Raw genomic sequence first — 19,080 nt, 5'->3', positions numbered from 1 at the left:
AAGTCCCGAGGATATTGCATTATATGCTCATGTTCATCGCATCATATCTCATTGCATACTGCTCCCGATTCATGCACATGATATATAGAAATGTTCATCACGCGATGATCTTCATTTTGTTCCATTGTGCCATGCTCGTTTGAGTCCATCTTGATGCCTAAATCTCTGGTGCAAGAGTGCTATATGATGTTTACTGCTGTTACTTATGAGAACTTAGTGTTTTGTTATTTTTGTTGCAATTGATGTGTGCATCTTATGGGCATGAGCTCTACAGGTGTTTTGATCTATGCCATGCCATCTTTACAGAGGTGTATGCCATGTATTTTTGTGATCTATTTGGTGACTAGCACAAGGATGCAAACTAGGCTTCGTGATATTTATGTTTTCAGGGACTTAGGATTTTTGTTGTCTGTTACTGCTGTTATTTTGTTGCCATGTATCCATGTGTCTATAGTGATATCCGTGTTTCTTTTGAGTATGTTCAGTAAGGATGTTTTGTAGATATAGTTGCGCTCTATCCATCCGGGCCCTGTTTGCAATTATGGAGTGCCCTAGCATGTCTCAATCTTGCTCTACTTTTGCTATAAAATATTTCTGGCAGAATGTTAACATGATATTCAATTTTGCCAAGGTTGTTGTAGTCGCTCCATACATGCTATGAACTTGATCTTGCCATGGTTGGCTTCATAAACATTTCATCTTGATGCAGGTATGCTTTTTTGTCATGCATTACTTTGTGATGAGTGAATCAAGCTCACTAACATGCCTTCATAACTCTGTTAATGCCATGTTCTGTTTTCTGCCAAGTCTGAAACCTGTTAACGAAACTTGCTATGTTTACATGAGTGCCATCATATCTTCTAATCCTTTTTGACTCATGGTCAGTAAGGGACTTTTGTTCTATGCATTTAGTAGATTCATGCCATGCCTTGTTTTGCTATGTTAAGTTCCTGTAGCATGTGTTTTGCTTGCTCTGAACATTGCTACCTGATGCTGTTTCAGCCATGTCCAGTATTTTCTCAAGTCTGTGAAGCTGATATCTTTTGCATTTTTGTCATGCTTGTTTGAACTTGTTATATTGTGATCTAGCCGTAGCTCAGTGTTCATATTTTGTCAAGCATCTCTTGTAGATTACTGCCATATGCTTTGTTGCTATGTTGGGGTGCTGTACCATAGTTACTTGATGTATTCTAAGTGCTATCATGCTGTTAATCGCAGATTCGTGTCATTCTTGTTTTGCGTGCCATTTGCAAACCGTGCATCCGTTTCCGGTGATCTTTATATCGATTTCGACCGAAATCATCTCATATTTCCAGTGGCATACTTGGTTTTCCAAGTTACTGCCTTGTTCATCCTTTTTCTTCCGGAGCACACATACGCATCGCATATCATATCTCGCATATCATGCATCTATTGCATCATGTTGCTTATGCTTTTTCCGTGATTGATTGTGGTTCCATTGCTTGTATTCTTGCTGTGGGTAGAGCCGGGAGACGAGTTCGTGAACGAGGAACCTGTTGAGTACGCTTACGAGGATCAAGCTTTCGACAACTCTGAGAACCTTGCAGGCAAGATGACCATACCCTCGAAATCACTTCTATCTTTGATTTGCTAGTTGTTCGTTCTATTGCTATGCTGCGCTACCTACCACTTGCTATATCATGCCTCCCATATTGCCATGTCAAGCCTCTAACCATCCTTTCCTAGCAAACCGTTGTTTGTTAAGTTACCGCTTTTGCTCAGCCCTTCTTATAGCGTTGATAGTTGCAGGTGAAGTTGAAGTTGGTTCCATGTTGGAACATGGATATTTTGGAATATCACAAGATCTCTTATTTAATTAATGCATCTATATATTTGGTAAAGGGTGGAAGGCTCGGCCTTATGCCTGGTGTTTTGTTCCACTCTTGCCGCCCTAGTTTCCGTCATACCGGTATTATGTTCCTTGAGTTTGCGTTCCTAACGCGGTTGGGTGATTTATGGGACCCCCTTGACAGTTCACCTTGAATAAAACTCCTCCAGCAAGGCCCAACCTTGGTTTTACCATTTGCCACCTAAGCCTTTTTCCCTTGGGTTTTCGCGAGCCCGAGGGTCATCTTTATTTAAATCCCCGGACCAGTGCTCCTTCGAGTGCTGGCCCAAACTGGGCGATGTCCGGCGCCCCCTGGGCAACCAGGGTCTATGCCAACCCGACGTCTTGCCCATCCGGTGTGCCCTGAGAACGAGATATGTGCAGCTCCTATAGGGATTTGTCAGCACATTCGGGTGGCTTTGCTGGTCTTGTTTTACCATTGTCGAAATGTCTTGTAAACCGGGATTCCGAGGCTGATCGGGTCTTCCCGGGAGAAGGTTTATCCTTCGTTGACCGTGAGAGCTTATGGTGGGCTAAGTTGGGACACCCTGCAGGGTATTATCTTTCGAAAGCCGTGCCCGCGGTTATGAGGCAGATGTGAATTTGTTAATGTCCGGTTGTAGAGAACTTGTCACTTGACTTAATTAAAATACATCAACCGTGTGTGTAGCCGTGATGGTCTCTTCTCGGCGGAGTCCGGGAAGTGAACATGGTTTGAGTTATGCATGAACGTAAGTAGTTTCAGGATCACTTCTTGATCATTTCTAGCTTTGCGACTATTGTGTTGCTTCTCTTCTCGCTCTCATTTGCGTATGTTAGCCACCATATATGCTTAGTGCTTGCTGCAGCTCCACCTCATTACACCATCCTTTCCTATAAGCTTAAATAGTCTTGATCTCGTGGGTGTGAGATTGCTGAGTCCTCGTGACTCACAGATTCTACAAAAATAGTTGCAGGTGCCGACGAGACCAGTGCAAATGACGCAACCGAGCTCAAATGGGAGTTCGATGAGGAACGTGGTCGTTACTATGTTTCTTTTCCGGATGATCAGTAGTGGAGCCCAGTTGGGACGATCGGGGATCTAGCACTTGGGGTTATCTTATTTTCATTTGGATTTGACCGTAGTCGGTCTATGTGTGGATTTTGGTTGATGTATGAATTAATTTATGTATTGTGTGAAGTGGCGATTGTAAGCCAACTCTCGTTATCCCATTCTTGTTCATTACATGGGATTGTGTGAAGATAACCCTTCTTGCGACAATACCACAATGCGGTTATGCCTCTAAGTCGTGCCTCGACACGTGGGAGATATAGCCGCATCGTGGGCGTTACATGGGGGAACACTTTGTGTGCTACCAAATGTCACAACGTAACTGGGTGATTATAAAGGTGCTCTACAGGTGTCTCCGATGGTACTTGTTGAGTTGGCATAGATCGAGATTAGGATTTGTCACTCCGATTGTCGGAGAGGTATCTCTGGGCCCTCTCGGTAATACACATCACTATAAGCCTTGCAAGCAATGCAACTAATGAGTTAGTTGCGGGATGATGTATTACGGAACGAGTAAACTGACTTGCCGGTAACGATATTGAACTAGGTATTGAGATACCGATGATCGAATCTCGGGCAAGTAACATACCGATGACAAAGGGAACAACGTATGTTGTTATGCGGTTTGACCAATAAAGATCCAGGTTCCGCTATTGGTTATTGACCGGAGATGTGTCTCGGTCATGTCTACATAGTTCTCGAACCCGTTGGGTCCGCACGCTTAACGTTCGGTGATAATCGGTATTATGAGTTTATGTGTTTTGATGTACCGAAGGTAGTTCGGAGTCCCGGATATGATCACGGACATGACGAGGAGTCTTGAAATGGTCGAGACATAAAGATCGATATATTGGATGACTATGTTTGGACTTCGGAAGGGTTCCGGGCAAGTTCGGACAAATACCGGAGTACCTGGGGGTTACCGGAACCCCCCGGGGAGTGTAATGGGCCTTTTGGGCCTTAGTGGAGAAGAGGAGGGGCGGCCAGGGCAGGCCGCGCGCCCCCTCCCCCTCTAGTCTGAATTGGACAAGGATGGGGGCTGGCGGAGTCCCCCTTTCCTTCCCCCTCTCTCCTCCTTCCCTCTCTCCTACTCCTACTCTTGGAAGGGTTGGAGTCCTACTCCCGGTGGGAGTAGGACTCCCCTTGGGGCGCGCCTAGAAGGGCCGGCCCCTCCCCCTCCTCCACTCGTTTATATACGGAGGAGGGGGGCACCCCATAGACACACAAGTTGATCAGTTGATCTTTTAGCCATGTGCGGTGCCCCCCTCCAGCATAATCCACCTCGGTCATATCGTAGTGGTGCTTAGGCGAAGCCCTGCATCGGTAGCATCATCATCACCGTCATCACGCCGTCGTGCTGACGGAACTCTCCCTCGAATCCTGCTGGATCGTGAGTTCGTGGGACATCACCGAGCTGAACGTGTGCTGAACTCGGAGGTGCCGTGTGTTCGGTACTTGGATCGGTCGGATAATAAAGACGTACGACTACATCAACCGCGTTGTCATAACACTTCCGCTTACGGTCTACGAGGGTACGTGGACGACACTCTCCCCTCTTGTTGCTATGCATCACCATGATCTTGCGTGTGCGTAGGTAAAATTTTGAAATTACTACGTTCCCCAACAAATTCAACCACACCTGGAGATTAATTATCTGCAGCAAAGTGATTAGTAGCAAAGTAATATGATAGTTTTGATAGCAGTGGAAGTAGCAATAGTAAAGGTAATAGTGATAGCAATAGTTTTGTAGCAGTGCAACAGTAACAGTAGCAGTAGTAACTTAGCAGAAACAATATAAGGGAAATTCGTAGGCATTGGATCGATAATTTGTTGGATGATATTCATCATGTGACAGTTATAACCTAGGGCGATATGGCACTAGCTCCAGTTCATAAATATAATGTTGGCATGTATTCCGTAAATAATCATACATGCTTATGGAAAGAACTTGCATGCCATCTTTTGTCCTACCCTCCCGTGGCAGTGGGCTCCAATTAGAAACTAAGGGATATTAAGGCCTCCTTTTAATAGAGAACCGAAACAAAGAATTAACACACGGTAAATACATGAACTCCTCAAACTACGGTCATCACTGGGAAGTGTCCCGACTATTGTCACTCCGGGGTTGCCGGATCATAACACGTAGTAGGTGACTATAACTTGCAAGATCCGATCTAGAACATAGATATAATGGTGATAACATAAACGGTTCAGATCTAAAATCATGGCACCCGGGCCCAAAGTGACAAGCATTAAGCATGGCAAAGTCATAGCAACATCAATCTCAGAACATAATGGATACTAGAGATCAAGCCCTAACAAAACTAACTCGATTACATGATGTATCCCATCCAACTCCTCACCGACTAGCGAGCCTACGAAGGAATTACTCACTCCCGGTGGGGAGCATCATGGAATTGGCGATGGAGAAGGGTTGGTGATGACGAAGATTGGTAATTCTTTCAAATGGACTCCAGATCTGGCCTCTCGATGAAGAACAGGAGACGGCGGCGGCTCCGTCTCGTGGAAAGCAATAATTCTTTCTCCCCGATTTTTTCTGGAAAAAGAGGATTTTATAGCGTCGGTTTCAGGGTCTGCAGGTCCACCAGGTGGGGGCAACCCACCTGGGCGCGCCTGGAGGGGGTAGCGCGCCCTGGTGGGTTGTGCCCACCCAGGTGCCCCCTCCGGTGGTTCTTGGCTCCAAAATTATCTTTTATTGTATAAAAAATCATCGCAAAGTTTCGTTCCAATCCGAGAATTTTTATTTCTGCACAAGAACAACACCATAGTAGTTCTGCTAAAAACATCGCCAGTCCGGGTTAGTTTCATTCAAATCATGCAAATTAGATTCCAAAATAGTGGAAAGGCATTAGGAAAAGTAGATACGACGGAGACGTATCAGCGCTAGCCCAGAAGGAGGCCAGGACCAAGATCAAACTTGCTGAGGAGAAGTTGGCGCCGGTCGACAAGTTGGAGGATGAGATCAAGGCCCTCAAGGCCGCTGCTGCTGTTGCGAAAGGCGAGTCTTCCGAGTCGGAGAAGAAATGCAAAGATCAAGTCAGTACCTCTAAACAGGAAAATAAGACTTTGGAGGAGAAAGTCACGCAGCTCCTCGAGGAGAAGAATGCGCTCGAGCAGTATATCAATGAATGAGAAGATGCATTAGCATCAATCTCAACAAAATTCCCTTTAGCGGAAAAATCCATAAGATGTCTGTGTTGCAAATTTAAACCTATATAAAAAATGCGAAGCAATTTTTTTGCATCTCTTTTAATAGAACAAACACGGTAAGATTCCAATAGCCTATACCAGGCATCTTTAAGATTTTCTCCTTGTTTTTGTTTGAAGTAAAGAACTTCAAGTTTGGTGACAAAGGAGGTAAAGTTGTGCCCGTCATGTTGGCAAAACAAGCGATCTAGCACACAAGCAAATAAAAAGCAAACGGGAAGAAGGCAAATAAAAAAGGCAAATATTTTTGTATTTTTGTAAAAACATTCTAGAAGTTAGGGAGATGAAAACGAGAGGCAAATGGAAAATAATATAATTACAAGGAGATGAGAGTTTATGCGTAGGTACTTGATAGATGTTGATGATGTCTCCCCGATAACGGCGCCAGAAATTATTCCTGCTACTTGTGATCCATGTTGGTATTTCCCCGAAGAGGAGGGGACGATGCAGCACATCAGAGGTAAGTATTTCCCTCAGTTATGAAGCCAAGTTTATCAATCCAGTAGGAGAACCAAGCAACACTAAACAGCACCTGCACACAAACAACAAATACTTGCAACCCAACAATAAAGGGGTTGTCAATCCCTCAACGGTATTGAGATTTGATAAATAGGTATATGATAGATGCAACTGAAATAAAAGAAAATGAAATGCAGTAAAGTATTTTTGGGTTTTTGATTGAATAGATCTGAGAATAATATGATAGGAAATAGACTCGGGGGCCGTAGATTTCACTAGAGGCTTCTCTCAAGAAAATAGCATACCGTGGGTAAACAAATTACTGTTGTGCAATTGATAGAAAAGCAAATAATTATGACGATATCCAAGACAATGATCATGTATATAGGCATCACGTCCAACATTAGTAGACCGGAATGATTCTGCATCTATTACTATTTCTCCACACATCAACCGCTATCCAGTATGCATCTAGTGTATTAAGTTCATGGAAAATGGAGTAATGCAATAAGACGATGAAATGATGTAGACAAGGCAAACTCACGTATGAACAAACCCCATCTTGTTACCCTTAATAGCAACAGTACATGTGTGTCATGTCTCTTTCTGTCACTGAGATTGAGCACCGCAAGATCGAACCCATTACAAAGCACCTCTTCCCATGGCAAGATAAATCAATCTAGTTGGCCAAACCAAACCAAAATATCAAAGAAGAAATATGAGTCTATAACAAATCACGTATGGATAAATCTGATCATATACTCACAATTCATTGGATCCCAACAAACACACCGCAAAAAAGAGTTACATCCAATAGATCTCCAAGAACATCTAGTTGAACATTGTATTGAAGATCAAAAAGAGAGAAGAAGCCATCTAGCTACTAACTACGGACCCGTAGGTCTGTAGTAAACTACTCACGCATCATCGGAGAAAAGCGAAGATGCATGACTCGAGGCAAGCGTGAGAGTGGCGGTTCCGGCAGGAGGGGCGGCAGACCCTGTTAGGGCAGAGTCCCCTGGCTGAAGGCGAGGCGGCCCCTCCAGGTCGTCGTCCTCCCCAGGTCAACCCCCACACCTCGATGGCTTGGCAGGGTGGCTAGAGGGGACGGGGGAAGGTCCCCTTCATACACACCCTCCTGGAAAGTCAAGTCCGGCTTAAAGTTCAACTATCGTCCTATCGTCCCGTCAGGCGAAAGTAAAATGGTTGTACTAGGCCATCCAGTCTATCGGTATCCGGACAAAGAACCTTGATGCGCGTGGGGCCATCGCCCTCAAGGGATCCCATGTCGACTGTCACCATAGGCTTCGAGATAGTCTCTAGGATATGATCCTTCTTAGCTTTTGTCGGCGGTCTGTGGATGCGGAGCCAGGCCCGAGCGAGTGAGCGACAATAACCGTGAGCTTGTTGAGTGGAAAATTGATCTCTTCACTTCTCGTGGAAAGGCGCAACATCTTCGTAGTGGGGAAGGGCACCCTGAAGACCAGCAGGGGGATCTCCCGGACCACCCAAGAAAATGAGCTATTGTTGTAATAAGTGCTGTAGTTGCATAGCTCTGCCCTGATGGCGTCGACAGTGATCTCGACAGTCGGTAATGGCACCCGAGTCGGCACCACGGAGATGAACGCCTGGTGGAGCGAAACAGGCAACTCCTCGAATATCAGGTTGCCATAATAGAAGCCACCCTCCACGGCATGACCCAGAAACTCCAGAGTCATTGGGCACCTCGGTGGGATAACGCACTCGGACCGAAAGTGCCCCCACACGCCACAATTGAAGCAAAGTTGTGCATCAGGAGACCTGGCCCGGGCCCCTTCCCTAGCCATGGTCAGATAGTCTTGGGAGTTTGATGGTAACTTATTGGTAAGGAATGCATACGCCACAAAACTCTGGGGGTCGAGTCATTGCCCCATTTTCGGATTTCACATGGAAATCAAGGGCTCCGCTAGCATGTCAATTTTTCGCGTGGTTGCCTCTTCATGATCATTGATGGACTTCCGATCGACTGGCACGTCGCGCGCTACCACATCATCTATTGTGCCCCTTTTGTGATCATGATCGGGAACGATCAATCATATTCTACTTACCTGCGTTTTGGCCCGCCAAATGTGGTTTGTTGTCCTTTTCAGTGTTGGATAAGCCGGACCGGGCGCCAACGATGGGCGGCACCATCGTGGAGTGGTGCAGCAGCAGAAATGTTGGACGCGAGCAACAGAAGAATCTTTGATCCATCATTACGCCCGTGCTTTGGGAGCTATTTTTCTCGAATATGCACGAGTGTGCATATTATATATTAAAGAAGATAGGCAAAAAGCATGCCTCCACCGAGATTACAAGAGTTTCATTACAATGGACTACTCATTCCTCGCCCACCACTCTAGCCGAAGGAAGAAAGGGTCTACATTCCCTTTGAACTTGCCGGCTTGCAACCATGCATAACCTTCCCTCCGTCCTAATCCTACCAATAAGTCCCATGATAGAAGTGTGCTTTGGGAGCTATGAAAACACATACACGCCATCGTTTTCGATGGAATCATCCCATCCAGCATAATTGGTTCTTCAAAGAATTGACCAAGAGGGCCGGGCTTGGTTGACGGCATGTGTACTTTGAGAAGTTTGTAGCTTGTTACTTGCTGCGCTTAGTGGGTTCATGTGGAACGAAATGTTCTAGTCTGAAATGCATTTCAAATTTGGTGACCCATGGCTGCAACTAACTTAATTATGACTGAAGATTTAAAATTCAATTAATGATGATTAGTTGAGAGAATCAGAGGGCTAGCTACCTAGTAGACTAGACTAGAAAGTATAGTTTAGTTGTAAAGCAAGAAAACAAGCAACTCATTTTTTTGATAAGAAGGATCACCCCACCTTATAGATCAAGTGATGCGCAAAGCCATGGTAAGCAAGCAACACCTTTTTTCTTTTTGAAAAGGAGGATAACTCCTGGTCTCTGCATCAAGTGATGCCCAAAGCCATAGCAAGCAACGTATATGAGTACTACCTTGAGCATGCAAACTCAAAAAAAAGGCGTCACCATGACACGGAGCAAAGAAGATTCCAAAACCCTTCCTCCCATCCAACCTTAACAATTACCCATGGATTTACCGCTCCATCCAACTCGATTTCCTTATAATGCACGCTCCATCCCTCCGATATCAACCCAGCTCGAAGCGCCCCGTGACATGAGATGAGGGCCGGAGATAGCAGGATGGAGGCGGACCACCACCACCACGAGGACGAGAGGTCGGCTGAGGCGGGTCATCGCCGCCATCGGTGGAAGGGACCGCCGTACAACGACAGGCAGAGGAGCTCCCCGTGGGTGTGGATGGCGGTGATCCTGTGCATGCTGCTGGCCATCGGCGTCCTCGTGTTGGGCGCCACGATGTTGGCCGTGTACTTCATCTACAAGCCCCAGATGCCGTACATGGAGGTGACCAACGCGCAGCTCCTGCAGCTCGACTACAGCCCGGCCGACGGCGTCATCAGGGACATAAAGTTCAAGTTCGATCTTCTGGCCAAGAACACCAACTCCAAGGTCGACACCTCCTTCTCCAGCTTCAGCATCGACGTCAACTTCAACGGCACCACCCTGCTACAGCTGAGCGCCGAGACCTTCAGCGTTGCCCGGAAGAGCTCCGTCACGCTGCCGTACAGCGGGGAGTCGCGCAGGGCGAGGCTGGACCCCGCCGGGATGCAGGCCATGGATGAGGCGCTCAAGTCCGAGCTGGTGCCCATCGAAGAAGGGCGTCTTCCTCAAGGTCGGCTTCTGGACGCGCCTCAATTGCCCCCTCGACTTCTACTACCGCACCGGCGTCGTCGCGCCCATCGACCACGAAAGCTGCCGCTCCAGGTCGCCGTAGCACACTGCTCCTCCTCGGGCTTTGCTTCGCCCTCATCCTCTGCTCGGCTCCACCCTGCTCTGCTTAGCCCGCCAATGGCGTATACTCTGCTATTCTGTTCATTATTGGTTCATTCGTCTTAGCGACAAGAATGTACATATGCAGCTCTTATATACAGCATTACCGCAGAAGAAAATTACTTATACAGTACAGGCAAACAATGAAGATAGTAGTATGTAAATAGCCGCAGCTGCGAGGAAAACTACATAGTCATGCTAATTTGTGGTTCTGTACAGTACATATATTGATATATTGCGTATGGAATAGCTCAAAGTTCAACTCCGTCTCCTCCCGGTTGAACATTGTCCGGCTCAGCTGATGATTGACAAATTCACCTGAACGTCATATTCAGCTTTCTATAGCATTTCCCTGTTAGCATAACCAAAAGTACTTCATGAGAAAGCATCGCCAATTTACCGTCGTCTAGCACGCTCCTTCTGAAGGCCAAAAGCACAATCTGAGTCCCCCCTGAAGTGACCGTAGTACTCCCTCCATTCCCTTATACAAGGCCACAAACTCAAATTACAGGTACCTAGGTAAAATTTAATGACTACTTTACAAGCCAACTTTTCTTCTTGTTATCTGGAATCATTAATACGTCTGCTTGCATGCAAGGAAGGAACGAGAAGAAAGTAGCACACTGTCATTATGACTACATGCATGCAAGTATTAAACAAGTTGCTACTACGAGAAAACATCATTAAATTTTGACTCGGTTACTGTTACTGGCCTTGTATAGATGCAAAATGTATTTTTCATAGTGACCTTGTATAAGGGAACGGAGGGAGTAAATAAATAAACATCCTGCATAAACAGGAATATCAAGTAATATACAGGAGAGAAACGGGGTGCTAAAGCTTGTGAGCAATCCATGATTTTAGCCTTGGGGAATGCTTCGGCTTTATTTTATGGGTCTTCCCTGAGTTCAGTTCTCCAACTGTTGACTGTGCGTAGGATGCCGTTGAATATGAGACCATTCCTTTGTTTCCAGATATTCCAGCAGGCATACATAATGATCATCATACTGAAAGCTTGTTGTTTCCAAACTTCGCCAGCTCAACTTGGTGGATGAAGGAGATACTTGTTTGCAGGCTGGGCAGAATAATATTCCAACAGTCTTGGGCAAAAGCACAGTACCAGAAGAGAAGCAGGTGTATTTCTTCCACATTGTCATGGCAGAGGGGGCAAAGACAGCTTTGCAAGTGAAAATTCTTCCTTGGCGAAACAGGCTCTCGCCCCGCTTTATAGATAAAGCACAAACCACAGTGCACGGCCGAACGATACAAAGTGGTGAGGAAGCCCTATTACAAAGCAAATCCCGGGATAACCCTTTTCAGAAGTCTTCTAGTGTTTGCTCTGTCGTGAAGGTTGAGCCAGAAGAAAACTTTGATCTTAAGCTGACTGGGATTCTGCAAAATCCATTGGAATGGGGATGGAGCAGTTGGACCTTGCATGAGGTACTTGTACATTTTCATAGAGCTCTACTGGGGGGACTTCCAGTGGTACTGCCAAATGTCATGATCTTGAGAGGAATTGATGTTATTGATCATTTGTTGAAGGGCAAGGAGTTGAGTGTGAGCCTGAGTGGTATTGGAGTATGCAAATTATCAATTACATTTTCCTTACTCAGCATGCTTTGAACAGTGACCTGGTTGTCTATGACATATGAGTGTAAATTCAGGGAATTGGATGTCCAGAGGTGGTCCTTGCCAATTGTCTTTCCATAGTAAAACAGATTTTCATTGATGAGGAATGCAACTAGCCACCTCCTTGAACATAGGAATAAGTTTGAGATGGGAGAAATCACCTATTTGCAGCAAATTATGTATATCACTCTTTGCGAGCAATAACACGCGGTCGCATAGGCACACTCCGCCCTTGGTCCTCCCGGTGGTGCCGGGTTTCTTCCTTTCCCTTTCTTTTCATTTTTCATTTTCCTATTTTCATCTGTTGTTATAATAGAATTTTTTTTGCTTTCTTTTCTGTTTTATTTTATTTAAGTATTGCTGGTTTTTTCCCTTGTTGTTACTTTCCCCTTCTTGTGTACTTTCTGTTTTTGCAACATGTAAATATTTTAGGGAAGATAATCATGCCTTTGAAGACACATACGAACATTTTTAACACATAAAAACACCTTTTTGAAATGCATTAAGTATTTTTCCGACACCTCCAACCATGCTAAACAAAGCTCATTTTTTCGCGCATACTAAAATTTTACTGTACTTTTCTCAAAATTGATCTTCATGTGTAAAAAGTGTTTATATTTTGCATGAAAAAATTATACTCGTATACAATAAATGTTCTCTTATATTTTTGTAACAATTTTTACAAAAACAATTGTACATAAAAGAGCTCCATATAGGTTGAAAAACTGTTTAAGTTTTGAAAAAGAGTGTTCAAATAATTTTAAAATAAGTGCTAATGTATGTGAAAAATATATTAGTGTATTTTACTCAAAAGAACAGAGAAAAAAGAAACAAAAATTAAGGAAAAAAGAGAATGAAAGCGAAAGAGGTGAAAAATAACTCCACTGATGGACCCAGCCCATTTGCTTGAGTCGCGGTATAGGTGAAGGATCAACAATTTTTCAAATACTTGTTCAACATTTATACTGAAGGACCTGGCCCAGAAATATCGATGTTCCCTTTTATATACATGATCAAAAAAATTTCAAATACTTGTTTAACATTTTTATATACATGTTCAACATTTTTCAAATACTTGTTCGACATTTTTTCAAAAATTTGGTCTAAAAGTTTCAAATACTTGTTCTATATTTTTCAAATACTTGTTCAGCATTTCTATATACATGATCAATATTTTTCAAATACTTGTTCAACATTGTTTTCAAATACTGGTTCAGCATTTTTATATACACGATCAATATTTAAAAAAAATACTTGTTCAACATTTTTAAAATGTGTGATTAACATTTTTCTAGATATTATGTGAATTATACTATTTGAAAGTGTAAACAAGATAAAAAATGGAATTAAAAAAATAAAATGTGAAAAAAAACACAAAAGAAAACGAGGCAGTGTAGTACCCGTGAACCTGGGCCGACCCATATGCTCACGAGTCGGAAGCCCCTCATCAAATTGCGACGTTAGAATTTGGCCCGCGGGCGTGGCCCAACAAACCCACAAGTCAGAGGCTTCCAAAAAAAAGAACTCGCGAGTGACGACGCGAGCCGTGCGCTCTTGTGGCGCCGACGAGAGAGTCCGCGGAAATGAGTGGCCGAGGCTCGCCGGGGAAGAAGACGACGACACGAGGCCGCCTGATCATCACCCCGAGCGCGGAAGTATCCCCGTCCCATTCACCAACCGGCCGAACGAGATGCACGGCTCGGGAAAGGGAGTAGTAGTAGTAGTAGTAGTAGTAGTAGTAGTAGTAGTAGTAGCAGCAGTAGCAGTAGCAGTAGCAGTAGCAGCAGTAGTAGTAGTAGTAGTAGTAGTAGTAGTAGTAGCAGTAGTAGTAGCAGTAGTAGTAGTAGCAGCAGTAGTAGTAGTAGCAGTAGTAGTAGTACGTGTGTTGAACACGGAGGTGCCACCAGTTCGGCACTAGACCGGGAGTTCACGGGACGGATCATGATTGGATCGCAAAGATATTCGACTACATCAACCGCGTTTCTTAACGCTTCCGCTTAGCGATCTACAAGGGTATGTAGATGCAATATCTCCTCTCGTAGATGTCCATCTCCTAGATTGATTTTGGTGAGCGTAGGAAATTTTTTGTCTCCCATGCAACGTTCCCTAACAATGGTATCAGAGCTAGGTCTATGCATAGATGACATCACGAGTAGAACACAAAGGAGTTTGTGGGCGTTGATATTCAGATTGCTTCCTTCCTTGGTCTTTTCTTGATTCGGCGGTATTGTGGGATGAAGCGGCCCGGACCAACCTTATATGTCCACGTACATGAGACCGGTTCCATCGACAGACAAGTGACTTTGTTGCATAAAGATGGCTGGCTGGTGTCTGTCTCTCCCACCTTACTTGAATCGGATTCGACAAAGGCGGTCCTTGTAGAAGGTTAAATAGCAACTTGCATATCACCTTTCTGGCTTTGCGTAGGTAAGAATCGTTCTTGCTAGATACCCATAGCAGCCACGTAAAACATGCAACAACAATTAGAGGACGTCTAACTTGTTTTTGCAGGGTATGTTGTGATATGATATGGCCAAAGACATGATGAGATATATTTGATGTATGAGATGATCATGTTTTGTAATAGTTTATCATGACTTGCATGTCGATGAATACGGCAACCGGCAGGAGCCATAGGGTTGTCTTTAATTATTGTATGACCTGCGTGTCAATCATTAAACGCAATGTAATGCTTTGCTTTATTGCTAAGCGGTAGCAATAATAGTCGAAGCATGGTTGGCGCGACAACCCCGATGGCGACACGATGATAGAGATCATGATGATGGATATCACGGTGTCATGTCGGTGATGATGGAGATCATGCCGGTGCTTTGAAAATGGAGATCAAAAGCACAAGTTGATGGCCATATCATGTCACTTATGATTTGCAGTGATGTTAATCCTTTTATGCATCTTATTTTTCTTAGGACAATGGTAGCATTATAAGATGATCCCTCACTAAAATTCAAGATAAAATTGTGTTCTCCCCAAGTGTGCACTGTTGCGAAAGTTCGTCGTTTCGAAGCACCACGTGATGATCAGGTGTGATAAAATCTACGTTCACATACAACGGGTGCAAGCCAGTGTTGCACATGCGAAACACTTGGGTTAAACTTGACGAGCCTAGCATGTACAGACATGGCCTTGGAACACAAGAGACCGAAAGGTCGAACATGAGTCATATAGTAGATATGATCAACATAGAGATGTTCACCATTGAAACCACCTCATCTCACGTGATGATTGGACTTGGGTTGGTGAATTTGGATCGTGGTACACTCGGACAACCGGAGGGATGTTGATTTGAGTGGGAGTTCTTAGGTAATATGATTAAATGAACTCATTTATCATGAACAATAGTCTAAGTTGTCTTTGCAAATTATGTTGTAGATCAATAGCTCGTGATGTAGCTCCCTGTTTCAATACGTTCCTAGACAAAGACTAAGTTGAAAGATATTGTAAGCAATTATGCGGACTAGGGCCGTAGTCTGAGAATTGTCCTCACTGCTGCACAGAAGGCTTATGTCCTTGATGCACCGCTCGGTGTGCCAACCCCTCTAGCGTCGCCTATGGATATTGTGAACATCTGGCAGACGTGTTCTGATGACTACTTGATAGTTTAGTGCGCCATGCTTTACGGCTTAAAATCAGGGCTCCAGAGCTGTTTTGGACGCCATGAAACATATGAGATGTTCCAAGAGTTGAAATTGGTATTTCAGGCTCATGCCCGTGTTGAGAGGTATGAGACCTTTGACAAGTTCTTTGCCTACAAGATGGAGGAGAATAGCTCAGACAGTGAGCATGTGTTCAGAATGTCTGGGTGCTATAATCGCTTCAATCAAGTGAGAGTTAATCTTCCAGATAAGATAGTGATTGACATAGTTCTCCAGTCACTATCACCAAGCTACTAGAGCTTCGTGATGAACTATAACATGCAAGGGATGGAGATGATCCCGGAGCTGTTCACGGTGCTTAAGGCTGCGAAGGTAGAAATCAATAAGGAGCATCAAGTGTTGATGGTTAATAAGACCACTGGTTTCAAGAAGGGCAAGGGCAAGAAGGGAAAATTCATGAATGGCAAGCCAGTTGCCGCTCTAGTGAAGAAACCCAAGGTTGAACCCAAACCTGAGACTAGTGCTTCTATTGTAAGGGGAACGGTCACTGGTAGCGGAACTACCCCAAATATTTGGTAGATAAGAAGGATGGCAACTTCAAAAAAGTGTATTTGATATATATTTTATTGATGTGTACCTTACTAGTACTCCTAGTAGCACCTGGGTATTAGATACCGGTTCAGTTGCTAATATTGGTAACTCGAAACAAAAGCTGCGGAATAAATGGAAAGTAGCTAAGGGCGAGGTGAGGATGTGTGTTGGAAGTGTTTTCAAGATTGATGTGATCACCATCGCATGCTCCCTCTACCTTCGGGATTAGTGTTAAACCTAGATAAATGTTATTTGGTGTCTGCGTTGAGCATGAACATGATGAGATCGTGTTTATTGTAATGCAGTTATTCATTTAAGTCAAAGAATAATGGTTATTCTGTTTACATGAATAATACCTTCTATGGTCATGCACCCAATGTGAATGGTTTATTGAATCTCGATCGTAGTGATACACATGTTCATAATATTGATGCCAAAAGATGTGAAGTTAATAATGATAGTACCACATACTTGTGGCACTGCTGCTTAAGTCATATTGGTGTAAAGCGCATGAAGAAACTCCATGCTGATGGACTTTTGGAGTCACTTGATTTTGATTCATTTGACACATGTGAACCATGCCTCATTGGCAAGATGACTAAAACCCCATTTTCTAGAACAATGGAATGCGCAAGTGACTTGTTGGAAATCTTACATGCTGATGTGTGCGGTCCGATGAGTTTTGACGCATGCAGTGGATATCGTTATTTCCTCACCTTCACCGATGATTTGGGTAGATATGGGCATGTTTATTTGATGAAGCATAAGTCTGAAACATTTGAAAAGTTCAAGCAATTTCAGAGTGAAGTTGAGAATCATCGTAACAAGAAGATTAAATTCGTACGATCTGATCGAAGGGGAGAATATCTGAGTTATGAGTTTGGCAATCGCTTAAGACAATGTGGAATTATTTCACAGTTGACACCACCTGGAACACCACATCATAATGGTGTGTCTGAACGTCGTAATCGTACCTCATTGGACATGGTGCGTTCTATGATGTCTCTTGCCGATCTACCACTATCGTTTTGGGGTTATGCATTAGAGACAACTACATTCACTTTAAATGAGGCACCATCCAAGTCCATGGAGACGACACCGTATGAACTATGGTTTGGCAAGAAACCTAAGTTGTCATTTCTTAAGGTTTGGGGCTGCGATGCTTATGTCAAAAGGCTTCAGCCAGAAAAGCTCGAACCCAAAGCGGACAAATGTGTCTTCATAGGATACCCAAAAGAGACGGTTGGGTATACCTTTTATCTCAGATCCGAGGGCAAAGTGTTTATCGCTAAGAACGGGTCCTTTCTTGAGAAAGGGTTTCTCTCAAAAGAATTAAGTCGGAGGAAGATAGAACTTGATGAGGTTGTTGAACCTTTACTTCAACCAGAGAGTAGCGCAGCACAGAAAGATGTTTTTGTGGCACCTACGTCAGTTGAAGAGGAAGCTAATGATGATGATCATGAAGCTTTGGATCAAGTTAGTGTCGAACCTCGTAGGTCGACAAGGGTACGTACAACTTCTGAGTGGTACGGTAACCCTATCTTGGAGGTCATGTTTTTGGACAATGGTGAACCTACGAGCTATGGAGAAGTGATGGTGGGCCCAGATTCCAACAAATGGCTAGGAGCCATGAAGTCCGAGATAGGATCCATGTAATAGAACAAAGGATGGACTTTGATGGACTTGCCCCACGATCAGCAAGCCATTGAGAATAAATGGATCTTTAAGAAGAAGACAGACGCTTATGGTAATCTCACCATTTATGAAGCTCGATCTGTCGCAAAGAAGTTTCCGACAAGTTCAAGGAGTTGACTATGACGAGACTTTCTCACTCATAGCAATGCTAAAGTCTGTTGGAATTATGTTAGCAGTTGCTGCATTTTCAATTACGAAATCTGGCAGATGGATGTCAAAACAAAGTTTCCTTGACGATATCCGTGGGGAAAGGTTGTATGTGATACAACCAGAAGGTTTTGTCGATCCTAAGGATGCTAAAAGGTATGCAAGCTCCAGTGATCCTTCTATGGACTGGAGCAAGCATCTCGGAGTTGGAACATATGCTTTGATGAGGTGATCAAAGCTTTTGGGTTTATACAAAGTTTGCAAGAAACTTGTATTTACAAGAAAGTGAGTGGGAGCACTACAACATTTCTGATAAGTATATGTGGATGACATATTGTTGATCGTAAATGATGTAGAATTTCTGGAAAGCATAAAGGGTTGTTTGAAAGGAGTTTTTCAAAGGAAGACCTGGGTAAAGCTGCTTAAATATTGGGCAACAAGATCTATAGAGATAGATCAAGATGCTTGAGAAGACTTTCATAGAGCACATACCTTGACATGTTTTTGAAGGAGTTCAAAATGGATCAGTCAAAGAAGGAGTTCTTGCCTGAGTTTTAAGGTGTGAAGTTGAGTAATACTCAAAGCTTGACCGCGGCAGTGGAAAGAAAAGGGAGGAAGGTCGTCCCCTATGCCTTAGCCATAGGCTCTATACGGTATGACATGCTGTGTATCACACCTGATGTGTGCCTTGCCACGTGTCTGGCAAGGGGGTGCAAGAGTGATCCAGGAGTGGATCACTGGACGGCGGTCAAAACTATCCTTAGAGGAATAAGGAAATGTTTCTCGGTTATGGAGGTGATAAAGAGTTCGGCATAAAGGGTTACGTCGATGCAAACTTTAACACCAATCTGGATGAGTCTCAGTAGCAAAACGGATACGTATAGTGGAGCAGCCATTTGGA

General features: G+C 44.0%; 1 pseudogene; it reads left to right on the top strand.

Annotated features, from left to right (window-relative positions):
• The first annotated feature begins 9,628 nt into the window (after positions 1-9,628).
• LOC123169388 (uncharacterized) lies at positions 9,629-10,759 on the top strand (annotated as a pseudogene).
• Positions 10,760-19,080: the final 8,321 nt, after the last annotated feature.

This window comes from Triticum aestivum, chromosome 7D, assembly GCF_018294505.1.
Source record: "Triticum aestivum cultivar Chinese Spring chromosome 7D, IWGSC CS RefSeq v2.1, whole genome shotgun sequence".
NCBI classification, from domain to species: domain Eukaryota; kingdom Viridiplantae; phylum Streptophyta; class Magnoliopsida; order Poales; family Poaceae; genus Triticum; species Triticum aestivum.
The sequence above is the reverse complement of the archived record's forward strand: the minus strand, read 5'-3'. Positions and strand labels throughout refer to the sequence as shown.